The sequence below is a fragment of the Dromaius novaehollandiae genome, chromosome 11 (assembly GCF_036370855.1).
Source record: "Dromaius novaehollandiae isolate bDroNov1 chromosome 11, bDroNov1.hap1, whole genome shotgun sequence".
NCBI lineage: Eukaryota > Metazoa > Chordata > Aves > Casuariiformes > Dromaiidae > Dromaius > Dromaius novaehollandiae.
In genome coordinates this window covers 19,113,809-19,126,299 of record NC_088108.1, presented here as the reverse complement: position 1 = coordinate 19,126,299, position 12,491 = coordinate 19,113,809, and the positions used below count along the sequence as shown (strand labels likewise).

At 36.4% G+C, this 12,491-nt stretch overlaps 2 long non-coding RNA genes across 2 annotated transcripts in view; one reads left to right on the top strand and one right to left on the bottom strand.

The window, feature by feature from the left end:
- LOC112981744 (uncharacterized) overlaps positions 1-12,491 on the bottom strand; it is a 148,718-nt gene that overhangs the window by 19,343 nt on the left and 116,884 nt on the right. The window lies entirely within an intron of this gene.
- The window catches only part of LOC135329558 (uncharacterized), a 146,413-nt gene that overhangs the window by 38,012 nt on the left and 95,910 nt on the right, over positions 1-12,491 (top strand). The gene's annotated exons all lie outside the window — the stretch shown is intronic.

The following is a 12,491-nucleotide window of genomic DNA, read 5'->3' as shown; positions in this document are numbered from 1 at the left end:
ACCTGAAGAGAATGGGCTGCTCTAAATGTCCTATAACTTTTTTTCTGTTTTCTGTTGCTACAGAGGCAAAAAATACATAAAGTTATTGTTGGTATTACACAGTTTGAGTTTGAAAATAACAGTTGTGACTTGGTTAATGCAGTTTTGAAACTAAAGTGCTGCAAACACTAAAATCTAGTACATACAATCTTACTTCTGACTTTTGGGGGGGTGGGGGGATGTGATTTAGAATGAACCGTATGAGGATATATGTATGAGGGTGTGTGTGTGTGTGTGTATCTAGATATATCCATTACTGGATGTCAAATTTGCTCTTTTTAATTGGCTGGAACCTCCAGGATAAACACTACTTTTTTTTTTGCAAATGGGGTTGAGGGTGGTGCCCAAATACTTGTGCTCTGACGATGAGCTGCCATAACTCTGCAAAATAATTAGGCCTCAAGCTGTAAACTTGAAATTACTAATTGCAGGCTTAGGAAGAAGAAAAAGTAATGAAAACTGATAATGTATTTTGTGAGTAAACATTAAAAATAATTTAGGTGACTGATATATTTCTATTTATAATGCAGAGCAGAGCATCCCAGCTTGGAATAGTCTCTAGATTTTCTGACAAATTTTATAGTTCCTTTATGTAAGACATTTTTAATCCCTCTGTTTTCTCTCAATCCCTGGAGCTGTAACACTGCATACTCATTCTGGTAGCTGTGACGAGGAACTGCTAAAATACTTGGCATAAGAGTATGGATAGCTTTGCCTGTCCAAAGTTGAATACTTTAATTTGGAAGCAATTGTCATGAGAAAATTTGCATTTAAAGTAGCTGTTACACATATGTAGGGAAGCTAGAATTGCTACTTCCACTTTCAACTGCTATCCATAATGTATTGGGATGCTCCTGGGACTCTGATCAAGTGCCTGTTTAAGCACTCTTGAAAAGTGCCATTTGGTCAAGGTAAAAAGCAGATGAATATTTCTTTTTTTTCCCCTCTTGCTGTACTAGATGGCATGACTGTCAGCAAAATCTGATTACATGAACTCCTTGCACTTCATACAATTACACTGAACTTGCTTTTCTACAGGAAATTTATAAAGCAATGTAAAATTACCCTGCCAAAAGGAAGCTTTATCAGTCTTTAGGAATTAAAAGTGGTCAAAACAAGAGCAAGTGACTTCCAGCTGCAAAAATGTTGATTGTTAATCATCCTCCTTAATAGTGAAGAACTGATTATTATTAATTTTTTTAATTAAAAGAAGTTCTTGTCAGGTTAACGTAGCTATGAAGCAGCATTAGATGTTGCTGTAGGGAAGATGGTGAGAATGCCAGAACTGAATTTGAATGTGTAGGGGAGGTTGTGTACATTGCTTGTATAAAAACTAAGAAGTGTCTTTAAAATTTTGCTAGTTATACTTTGGGTCTTTTGCCAGTTAACTCCAGAAACTGCAATTGGCAAAGTTGCTTTTTATGTGTATATGTAAAAAGATGGAGGTCGTCTTAAAACATTCACGCTCTTGTTATGCAATAGATTATATCCTGGAAAAATACCAGTTCATTAAATATTTTGATTTGTGTTAATAAGGTACCTCCAATGTCTTTGAGAAACAAAAAAGCACATGCTGAATTTTTGTAGGCATATGCCCAGTCAGGTTTTATATGTAGGTATGTCATAGAGCTGATCATTTCAAGAAGTTTTGGGGGAGTGAAGATGTACTGAAAAATAATACATATATAATGGAAAAACTGTTTTTAAAGAAGCTGATAGAACTTCTGTGAAGAGGACTAGCCTACATTCTTCAGATTATAATATTCTTCAGTCAACTGAGTTGAATTGTATAATTAACTTTACAATTTTAAATGTGAAGACTGTCCTTCAGACAGACTCTCTAGAGTCTGTCAGTCTTCTGCTTGGTACTGACAAGTCTGTCTTCAGTGTGAATGAAGTCCACTAAAGCTCTGTGGGATTGGGGGTCTCGCATGTTTTTAGAGAAATATTAACAATTTAATACAAAAGAATAGAGAAATGATGCATAGGAACTGAAGATTAAAAAAAAAAAAAACTGCTTGCTGCGTAGGCTTGTGCTATAATTACAGTTGCATTCTGTTTATAGAGAAGTGTCAAAAACCAGGAGTTTGTTTGGCAGTTCAGTTCTAGTAAGTGAATGACAGTTTTGCTGCATGAAGTAACAATTCCATTCTACTTGCACAAATTATTAGTATGGTATTAGTATGGTAGCTTTCTTTCACTCTGAATGTACTGAGTTTTTTTTCCCGTTTACTGTAACTCATCCTGTGTTAAATAGCTCCTAAAAAATGAAGCTGCTAGCAGTGGAGTAAATACATCCATATCAGTGACACACTGTATTTTTGAGTGTCACGTTTGTTGAGGCTAGGAAATAATCTGAAAACATGGCTATAACTAGCACATGTGTGAAGTTAACACTGGAATACTTGATCTTGTGGCTTTTGTCTCATCTATGGGGGGACAGTAGGGATAGGAGGCATGCTGTTGCAACAGATGTTTGACCCTCAGATGAAGAATCTTACTGAGATTCTTGGAAAGGGAAGGCCGTGGGAAAAATAACTGGAAAATTTGTGTTTTTGCAGAGAGTATATTGCTCAGTTTAAACACTAGCATTAGATAGTGTCCATGGGAATAGTGTCCCTTCCTGTACCACTCTTTTTGAGAACACATTATTGGCTAGTTCCCTCCCCTCCTATCTCCCCAAGGAAATGGATTTCACAACAGATGATATTTATTGGAGTGTTAATTGTTCTGTTCAGTGACTTTTTTTGTTTGTTTTAAGTGCGTGCCATCCAGTTCTGATGCTATTTCATAGCTTTGTTTTTCATCCCATCCTAGTACATCATAAGGCAGAAGCTTAACTTTGCTACTTTTAGCAATAAGCCTCAGAATAGTTACTACTTTCTTCCTCTTTAGTGTGAAAACCAGGCATGTATTTCTTTAAGTCTTGTTCATTTTTCTGGGCTTTTTATGACCTGGACTGTAGAAGCAGCAGTGAGACTGATCTTTGGATAGAATTTCTGAACTAACTAATGAGAGTTCTGGAGTAGCCTGCAGTCAAAAATGTATTTGCCAGCTTAACTTTTGGACAAGTAAACATGCCCTTAACTTTTGAGGGTGATAAGTTGGTTCTTGTCGTCTTTTCTCACATAGCTTAATCTCTCTCCTATACCATCAAAAGACAATCTCATACATTATTAATCCTATTTAACACTAAGCTGTGCAGAAAGTTCTGCTGGCTGCCAAAATGCAGAATTATCAGAGCATTGCACATGGTTTCTACTATGATGCTTGACTTTTTTTTTTTCTCCTTCTTCTTCTTCTTCTTAAGGAAGGCAGAGAAACTGTGGAAGAGTAACACTGACCTTAGTTTAATACTTGATCTCTGCACACATTGTTGGGGGGGGGGGGGGGGAAGGAATACCTAAAAACAGCAGAGGAAGGTAGCTGTTGATTGCTACAAGAGGACTCACTGTGTGTGGTTCGGGACAATGTTCGTCCTCTGCGGGAGCCAGCTTTTGTGCCTTGAGAACAGTGGAAAGTGTTTATCAATACTGGAGTTTAATGTGTCTATGACAGATGGTAAAGCTGCTGGACTCGTCCATAGTTACCCTGTAATCTTTTAAAGAACTGCTGTAGTTTAACAAGGATGAAAGCTTCTAGTTTACTGTGTGTCGGGTGGGCGCTCTGGGTCATAGCTGAACCTACTTCAAAGAGAGAGCGGGAGACTGTACCTTGCTTAAGATTAACTGAACAAGATTTGCATGTCCTTCTTGCGAGCAGACTAGAACAAGCTGGTGAGCAGGGAGCTCAGATGGGGGAGGTGCCTGCCTGGAGCAAAGCGCGCAGTGGGAAGCAGATCCGAGGTGACAGAGGGATTAGAAAGCCTGTCCGTGTGGAGCTCTCCTTCAGCCGTTGAGGTTTGCTGGGCTGGAAGGAAGGGCTGGAGGAAAGAATGCACCCTGCAAACTCCCCATGGGTAGAGGGAAGAGAGAGAGATAGAGCTTTAAAACCTGGTGCTTTGATTTCTGAAATACAGTCGTTCTAAGCTTCTCTGTATTTTGAATTTTCTTATTCTAGTTCATTTTTTAAATTCTAATAAAGTGACTGGAGTTTTTATTCCTTAGTGTGCTGATGGAAAGCAGAGGGGAAAGTAGCTGTACTTGATGCAGTGGCTGGCTGGGAGCTCTATCTAATGCAAAACAAAACTTGTCTTCCAAGAGGGCTGGCTCATAATATTTGTGTCAAAATTGTATTATAACCAGTGAAAGATTACCTGGTGGTTGACACTAAGCCATTTATTTACTAAGTTGAGAGCTCTTTGGTGTTGTATTGCTTCAAGATAGGAAGAGCATCCCAGTGTTACGTACCTGGACTATACTAAAGAAGATTTAAAAAAAAAAAAAAAAAAAAAAAACCCAACTCCCTGAAGAAAAGTGGTAGTATTTATCATGTGCTTAAAACACAGGAGTGAGAATATCGTATTGGGGTCATTACATAAAATAGTGAGAAAGTGGGACAGTCTGTATGAGGAACACAAATAGCATAGCTGCCTAACAGCTTTTTATTTCTGAAGCTATTTGTAATATTTCAAGTCCTATTTGCTGTATATTTTAAGCCGTGCTGCCTTTATGTGCACAGATTTTTACAGTAGTCTCTCCGTGTGTTGACAAGGGGCTTGCAAGGGCTGGGTCAGCGTAGTGCCTTCTCTTCCCTTACGATTCTTGCAGGTCTGGCCTGTACTCAGCAGGGAGTTAAGCTGGCTACAGAAAAAAAGTATGCAATATGAGATGACTGCCTGAACACCCTTCTACTTTTCTAAGGCAATACCCTTGCATATGCACCTATCCCTATCTATAGGGTTAAACATAATCACTGTGCACAAGCGTCTGAACTATTCTTTTGTGTACAAGTATAAAGCATAAACTAACTTCTCTGCCACAGTGGTGGAAGTCTGTCTCTCTATAGCTATTTCTCAATTTCTGTCTAGAATAAGGAGGCTTTGTGTGTAAATAGAAACATCTAGCTATTCTGGATTTCTTAATTTTAGAGAATCTGATTAATATTTAATAGATCCATCTTATCAAATGATATCTGGTTGATGTTAGTTTTCTTCTTTGTCTCTGTTATGCTTAGTTATTATTTCTGTCTACCTCTAGAAGTTACATGGGTTTTGATTGTACTTATTTTTACTAGGACAGTGTTTGTACATATCTGTGTTGGTTTATTTTCATAGTCTTGTTTTTGTATTTTGTCAACTACAGTGAATTTACCATTCTGTTACCAGATTATAGTAGAGTGTCTTCCCTGGCTTTAACTTCTAGAAGTGTATGGAAAATAAAACTCTAAAATCTGTTTCAGAATATAAATAACTGAACTTCTCTGGTTTATGAATCAGATAATTACGGGTAGAACTTTTATCAGACCTTACCATTTGCTTTTTATTTCTGTAGCCATAAAAGCCTCAGTTATTCATTCTCAATCCACTGAAAAACAGTTTCCAAGTAAGCTAATAAATTTTAAAGCATAGTTTCTAAATCCTTTAACTGCTTTTGCAAGACAGATGTTTAGGATAAATATTTCTCATAGAGAAGCAGATATTGCTAATGTATAATAGCAGCTAGATAAAATTGCAGGAAATTCTTGTTTTTGTCTCCAGAGAGTTGGTGTTAATAAGTCAGATAAGTCATTTTTATTTAGGCAATACAAAAAAAGCGTATGTTTTCTTGCTATACCAGCTGTCATAAAATTTTGGAGAAAAAGGTTTTTTCCAACGTTTCCTGAGGGAATATTTCACAGAAGTGTTTTAACCTTTACAGCTTATAAAACCAATTGGCTTCCTTTTCCCATAAACTATTTTCTGGCTGAGATTCTTCTACAGCAAAGCTTTAGTTATGAGGAAAAATACATGTTTGGAAGAAAATAACCGGACTGCCCTCTGGTGGTTTTAGTTATCATAGATGACTCTTCAGAAAAAAGAGTCTCTCTTTAAGTGAATTATATCATTCCAAGTTTAATATGTTAACAAAAATATTACCTAGGAGTTAAGAGTTATAAATGTTCTTCAGTGATATATGCATTTTAAGAAGCACAAGAGAGATCTTACTAGAGTCATTTCTCTGTCTGCTCGTTTTTTTCTTTAATCTTGGTGAAAGACCTCGTGCCTGTTTTAATTATTTTATGGGCATTTACTGGTAGATCAGGAGACATTCTTTTTACAGTAAATTTCTCATTTTATTTTATTCCTTTGGATAGTGTTTTCTCTATTTAAGAAAAAAATGCTGAATGAAGTGGTGCACTAAGGACCAAAAGAAAGATGTAGAGCAGCATAACCATTGAATTTAATACTAGCATAGTCTGAAAATGTTTCAGGTGACAAAGAACTGGGACAGTAATGTATTGTTAATAGTTTTAAATGTGACTGAGTCACCAAAAGAGCAACTTACACAAAACTATTGCAGAGGCTCATATGAGAAGGTGTAGGGGATTTGAATACTTGGTACTACCAACGTAAATAAATGGGCCTATATTGCAGGAACTCCCTCGTAAATTTTCGTGTTGTCATAGCCAGTATTTAAAATACTGTCTGATGCGTCTCTTCTGCTATAGCTGCTACTTGTCAATAGGAAGTGTGAAGGTCTCCGTAAACAGGTGTCTTTTACCTGATACTGACCATGACATACCTGCAGCAGATATGCATTGTCAGTATATTCTCCTGATGCCTTTTCTGTTTTTATAGTTAATCTTCATTTTGAGTTAATAGAAATCAAAACTTACTTTTTTTCCCCCCCCAACTGTCTAACTTTGTGTAACCTCCCACAGGGTATTTTGTTTTCCATCAGGCACTGAAACGTACGCTGGTGAGAGTGAAGGTTTTGTTCTGTTAGCATGACATGACAGAAGTGAGATCATAAACTGTATCCTGAAATCGGAACGCCCCAGAAATGCTCTGGTCTTCAGTATGACACTCTCTTGAAAACTTTTATTGTTAAGAAAAAAAGACATTTCTCTCTGATTCAAATTATTGTCCAGAAATAATGTAATTATATATCTGTAGATCTTACTAATTTACTATTTGTTGTACAGTATATAAAGAAATTGCTGAAATTGTAGCAGGGTGGCTCAACTTCGGTCTACAAACTTGTGTGGAGGTGGTTATAGTAATGAATGCAATTTTCTGTGATAAAGCTGTGGAGCTACAGCTGAAAAGAAAACAACTGTATAGCAAGGTAGGTTAAGGTGCACTTTACAACAAGGTGAATCGTTCCAAAATAAACCCTTAAGTAAGTCAGCAGAAAAGTTAGGTAATAAGATCATACTTTTATCTGGGTAACAGCCTTGCAAAGATGCTGAAGAAAGGAAACTGGTAACTGATAAGTGTGACACAAGTTGAGGTATATCAGTCATAACTGAAGGGATAAGCATAAGCAGAGATGGCAGCAGTGCTCAAGGCCAGTGTAATATAGATGGTGGCAGAAGAATTTTGGATCAGCAAATTAAGATCAAGTTTCTGAAGATGCTAATACCATTGGGCAGGATTTATGGAACTCAGTGTGAAGTCCTAGGGCATAGAGGCCCTTTAGTCTCTGTGCTGTTTAAATCCTCAAATGTGTAAGTTCAGATGCTTCCTCTGAAAGAATTGATCTTTGTGCTAGTGCTGTAGCTGTGCTTTCATTTAAGTGTCCAGAAGATGGCTGATGCTTAGTGTAAGTGTTTAGTATAAGATAACTTTTATAATATTTCAATTTTCTTCCACATGATTTTTTTGCACTTCTAGGTAGTTTGGTATTTTTTTTTTCGTGATGACATAATACATGGTGAACTCAGACTTAAAATAGACATCTAATTAACATTTTGGCCAGTAGCCCACATCACTAGTAGTCCAAGATTTTAGGAACCATTCATAAGTTTTTATGTATCTTCATAAAGATTTAATGAAAATGGGAGATGAAAAAAGCATGGCAGTTGTGTTCCAGCTAAAATTTGGATGTGGCTTTCTGAAACGATGAAAAAAGTCATCATGAATCCATACTCCTATTCTGTCTCATGTCATCCCCTTCATGGAGGGAATAGAATGTATTTGTTGGGAAAAATATGTATATATACATAACTATATATATTTTTTTATATATATATATTATTAACTGCCTTCAAGAATTCTTGTGATGCCTTTAATAAAATAAAAATAACAATTATTTTGAAATTGAATTTGTTCACTGGCTTAAAATTGTTAATGTGAAGTTGATTTCCTGCATTTCCATAGTCAGCCTGGGTGACTAACACAGTTAAGTAGTTTACAAGGATACCATTTGAATTAGTTGGCAACTTAATTCTGAAACTTGCATTTTGATTCTCTGTATGACTCTGATTAGGAATAAATAAAAAGAGTTAAGTAAAAGAGGCCAGTCTTCCATTGTTATTTGAGTCTAATATACCTACTTTCAAAGAGCAGCTTTGAGGAAGTAAAGAAATCACGCAATGTTAGAAAACAGGATCTGGGAGAACTTATTTTGTTTGTCTTTCAAGTCTCTTTCCTTCTCGGCAATAAAACTTTTTCAGGATTGTGATTGCTTTAGGTGCTGCTTAAAGTATTAGTGACATGCTTTAGTAAATTGGTAGTGACAGGCTTTAACCATATCACTGTGTACATACCTATTTTTACTGGGATAAGTTAAACTTGGAATTTTTATTTAAGAACCAAGGATGTAGTCTATAGTGGCCTTCACGGCGCTTAAAATTTCTAGCTAATGCTCTTTGGTGTTGAGGGCCAGTTGAACTTCAAGCTCTGTTTATCATTTTACTTTAGTATTTGCAATCATTCTCCTTATTTCTGTAATAAAACTGCATATGCGTTTCATGTTCCCAATGTAGTAGTTACCTGAGAGGGAAGCACATAACACAAGAATTAGTCTTCTTCATGTAATTTCAGTGTTCACCTTAATTCAGTTTGATTCTAGACATCTGTCATAAAATATTAGCTATGTTCCTTGCAAGTTCTTATTTCTCATTGACATCTCTGATCTCTTCAGATGTGCTGCTCTAAATCTCTGAAGACAGCTAAGCTATAGATTAAAACCTTTCCTTCATAAAAACTTCAGGCTACCTGACAATAATCAATTAAATATACAAAGTGGAAGTAGTATTAAACTGACCAAAAGGTTGGTTTAAAAGTAAGCTTTAAAGAACTCGAATCATTATTGACCAGCCCTTCTTCAGGGACATTAACAACGTATTTGATAGTTGCCAAGGAAACATAACCTTCCCAGTGACAGTATGCATTGCACATAATCAGTAACTGAAGTAATTCTGAAAATAACTGAGCCACTTCAGCATACCTGTTCTTCATCCAGCCTCTGCAAAAATTACAAATGTGTTTGTATCAAGCTAGATTAATACCCACTGTAATATGCTGCACAGTTAGTACTTCATATCAGAAGTTGCAATTCAATTCAAAACAAAAGCAGGATATCAGTTTTTCCTGACTGCAAAATTGTCTGTTTGCAATGAAATGGGCAATAGTTGTATGCCTGGCCTGCCATTCTTGATTAAAGGCATTTTGGAGTACTACAGACTCAAAAGTTGGATTATGTTTATGCTTTACATTGATGCAGTGCAGAAATACCAGATTCAATCTACAAAGTCTAAAGCAGCAACAGAAAGTTTTGCAGTGCTTAGTAGTATAGCTTAGCTTGTGCATTTGGAACTCTATACGGCTGTAGCAAATGCAGCACAGAGAGGTCGGTCGTTTTTTTTTTTTCCTGCTTTAGGGTGAAATGAAGCTGTCACACTCTGAAGAAACCCCCTACTCAGATAAGGTGCAAGTCCAGTGAGCAGCTTAAGAATTAACCACAATCCATTTGAAATATGAAGAATTCATATATTACTAAAATTAGTACAAGGTTTCAAATCATGATAATGGCAGATTTAAGAGATACCTAAACAAAATTGCCAAAATGGATCCTCTGCCAGAATAAGTGACCTGGAGTTCGTGCAGTGGTGGGTAAGGTTTAAAAAAGTGGGAGGAGGGAGGGAAATGCCTGTAATAGCACCATGTGTAATGTCAGAAAGATGGAGGGATTTCCAACTCTGCGTTTTCCTTGGTACTATGAATGGTTCACGGTGACATCATCTATGCAGAACTTTGTTAGGCACAATGAATGTTTTAAAGCCAAATTGGTATTGGAAGTATTTATGTGTGGTTAAGGTGTACTTTATGCAATACCCTTCAAAGTTACTGGCATTGAGCCTCTGAAAAAACTTGGACTGCAGGTTGCAGATGAAAAAATATTGTCTTTGAAAATCTGTATTTGACAGTGAAACTGCTATAATTGTGACTCTAAAAGCAGTGACTAATGGAAATGCTCCCAGCACTATTGCATGGGTAATGTAGCGTTTGGTAAAGTGCCTGGGTGAGGTATCAGCATGGGATCTTGGGATCTGTAAGGGTGAGCCCTCACTACTTCTTACCGGTCAGGAAATTAACTCTCACTCCTGAGCAAGTAATATCAATCTACGTATGTTACAGAGTTATGGAGTGTGAACATGTGTCATTTGTCTGCAGTCTTAATTACGTGAATTCAAGTAAATATGTGATATATGAATTTAAGGTTTCCCGAGAAATATTGAAAGACTGAATAATGGTTACTTCTTGCCAAATACATGTTTGCACAAATTTCACCTTGCCTGCAGAAATGGTTCTTCCACATTAAGGAGATTGTTTTATAATTTAGCAGTACATAATTCTTTCTTCATTTTGATGTTGTCATTTGGATGATTTTTAAATGGATCTTACTAAGAAATGAAAGCTAATGACTTAATTGAACTGCGGCTGAAATAATCACAAAAGATGTCTTTTTACACTGTAAATTAATGCATGCTGTTGTCATACCTTATACAAATGATTGCTTTTTTTCTCCTTTTCTACACTAATCTCCTCTTTATAAAACCAATTACAGTGCAAATTTAGGGAAGACCTCCCAGTTTTGTAATCTGCGTGAAATATGCTCGTATCCGTTATCCAAGTACAATTTGGAAATTGCTCACAGCTCTGGTGCCACTGTGAATCCAGGTACTCGGCAGCCAGAATGTCATCCCAAGGGGGAGAAGGAAGTGACTGAGAATGGTTTGAATTAAGTATGAACCTCATCTTTATGGAGGAGGAGTCAGGAAGAGATCTACATCATAGAAGCCTTTCCTGAGGCACAAAAATCTAGCTAGAATTAAATTATTCAGAGAGCTGTAACTTTGTCTGAAATTATGCAATGCAAGGGGCATGACTTTAGTCAGGCATCCTTGGTTTTAGTTCGTTTTTGTACTGCCAGAAAAGATGAAGTATTCCTTAATATGGGTCTTTTTAGCTCAGGATTTTATGGAGATGCTGCATACTAATTGTTCACTTTTTGCTTTTATTTAGTGCTGATGGCGTGGGCAGGGATACCTTGGTCTTGGAAATGCTTATTAAAAAGCATGACAGCTATGCAGTTAAAATGATTATAGATCTATCCTTGAATAGTATTCATAACTTCTCTAACATGGGCATCTTAATTTATCCTTGTGTGGAGCAAGTAGAAAGCTCAGTTGTTTCCCAGGTTTGTTCTTGGTGTCCCCCCCCCCCTTGATCATATTTAAGAAAAGTTTAGAATCTGCTTTTGGATATGGAGGGAACAGACAAGTAGGTCTTTGTGTGTGGAAGTGAAGCCTGTCATCTCTTTCTGTTTCTTCACAAAAGAGCTAATTAACAAGTGAAGTAATATAAATAATCAATGCAAAACATACAGTAGCACAACTTAAATGCTATCCTATTGTCATGAAAAGCACTTTTTTAAAACAACTCCAAATATAAGAATTTTGGAGCTTGCTTTCATTAGTTCATGAGCTTGTAGTGAAGTTTTAGAGTAAACTAAAGAGGTGCACTTAAAGTTTAAATCTGGATGCTAGCTTTTAAAAAAGACAAAACTGGCTGCATATGCTGTCACTGATCTAAAAGTATATTTTCATCTCAAACTTTTGAACTGTGGGCAAAATGAGTTGTCTCATCTATATTCTTCTCTCTGTTTTAATAGAGAGATTGTCTTGTAGCTTACCTTTCTGTCTCTTCCCAGTAGCATAGACATCACATATTCTAACAGTGACATGATGCCAACATAGATAAGTAATAGTGGGAACGCATCTTCTTTTATGGTCATTTGTTAGAAGCTACTAAGCATGGATAATAGAAAACAAGAAAGAGCAAAAGTATGCAATAGGTTAGCTGTCTGAAACAATGTCAAAGTGGTTTACTGAATGTCTGTAGAAAATTTGAGTATGTAAGGTCATTAATGAAACTTTTTTTTGGTAAGGTTCATATTTTATCTGTTCTGTTGTGAATAAATAAATGCAAATAACTTCAGACAGTTTGGGGAAAGCTACTGATAGAAAGCATGATAGTGCCATTCCTGACTTTATTTATTTATTTATTAACATCCTATCTGTAG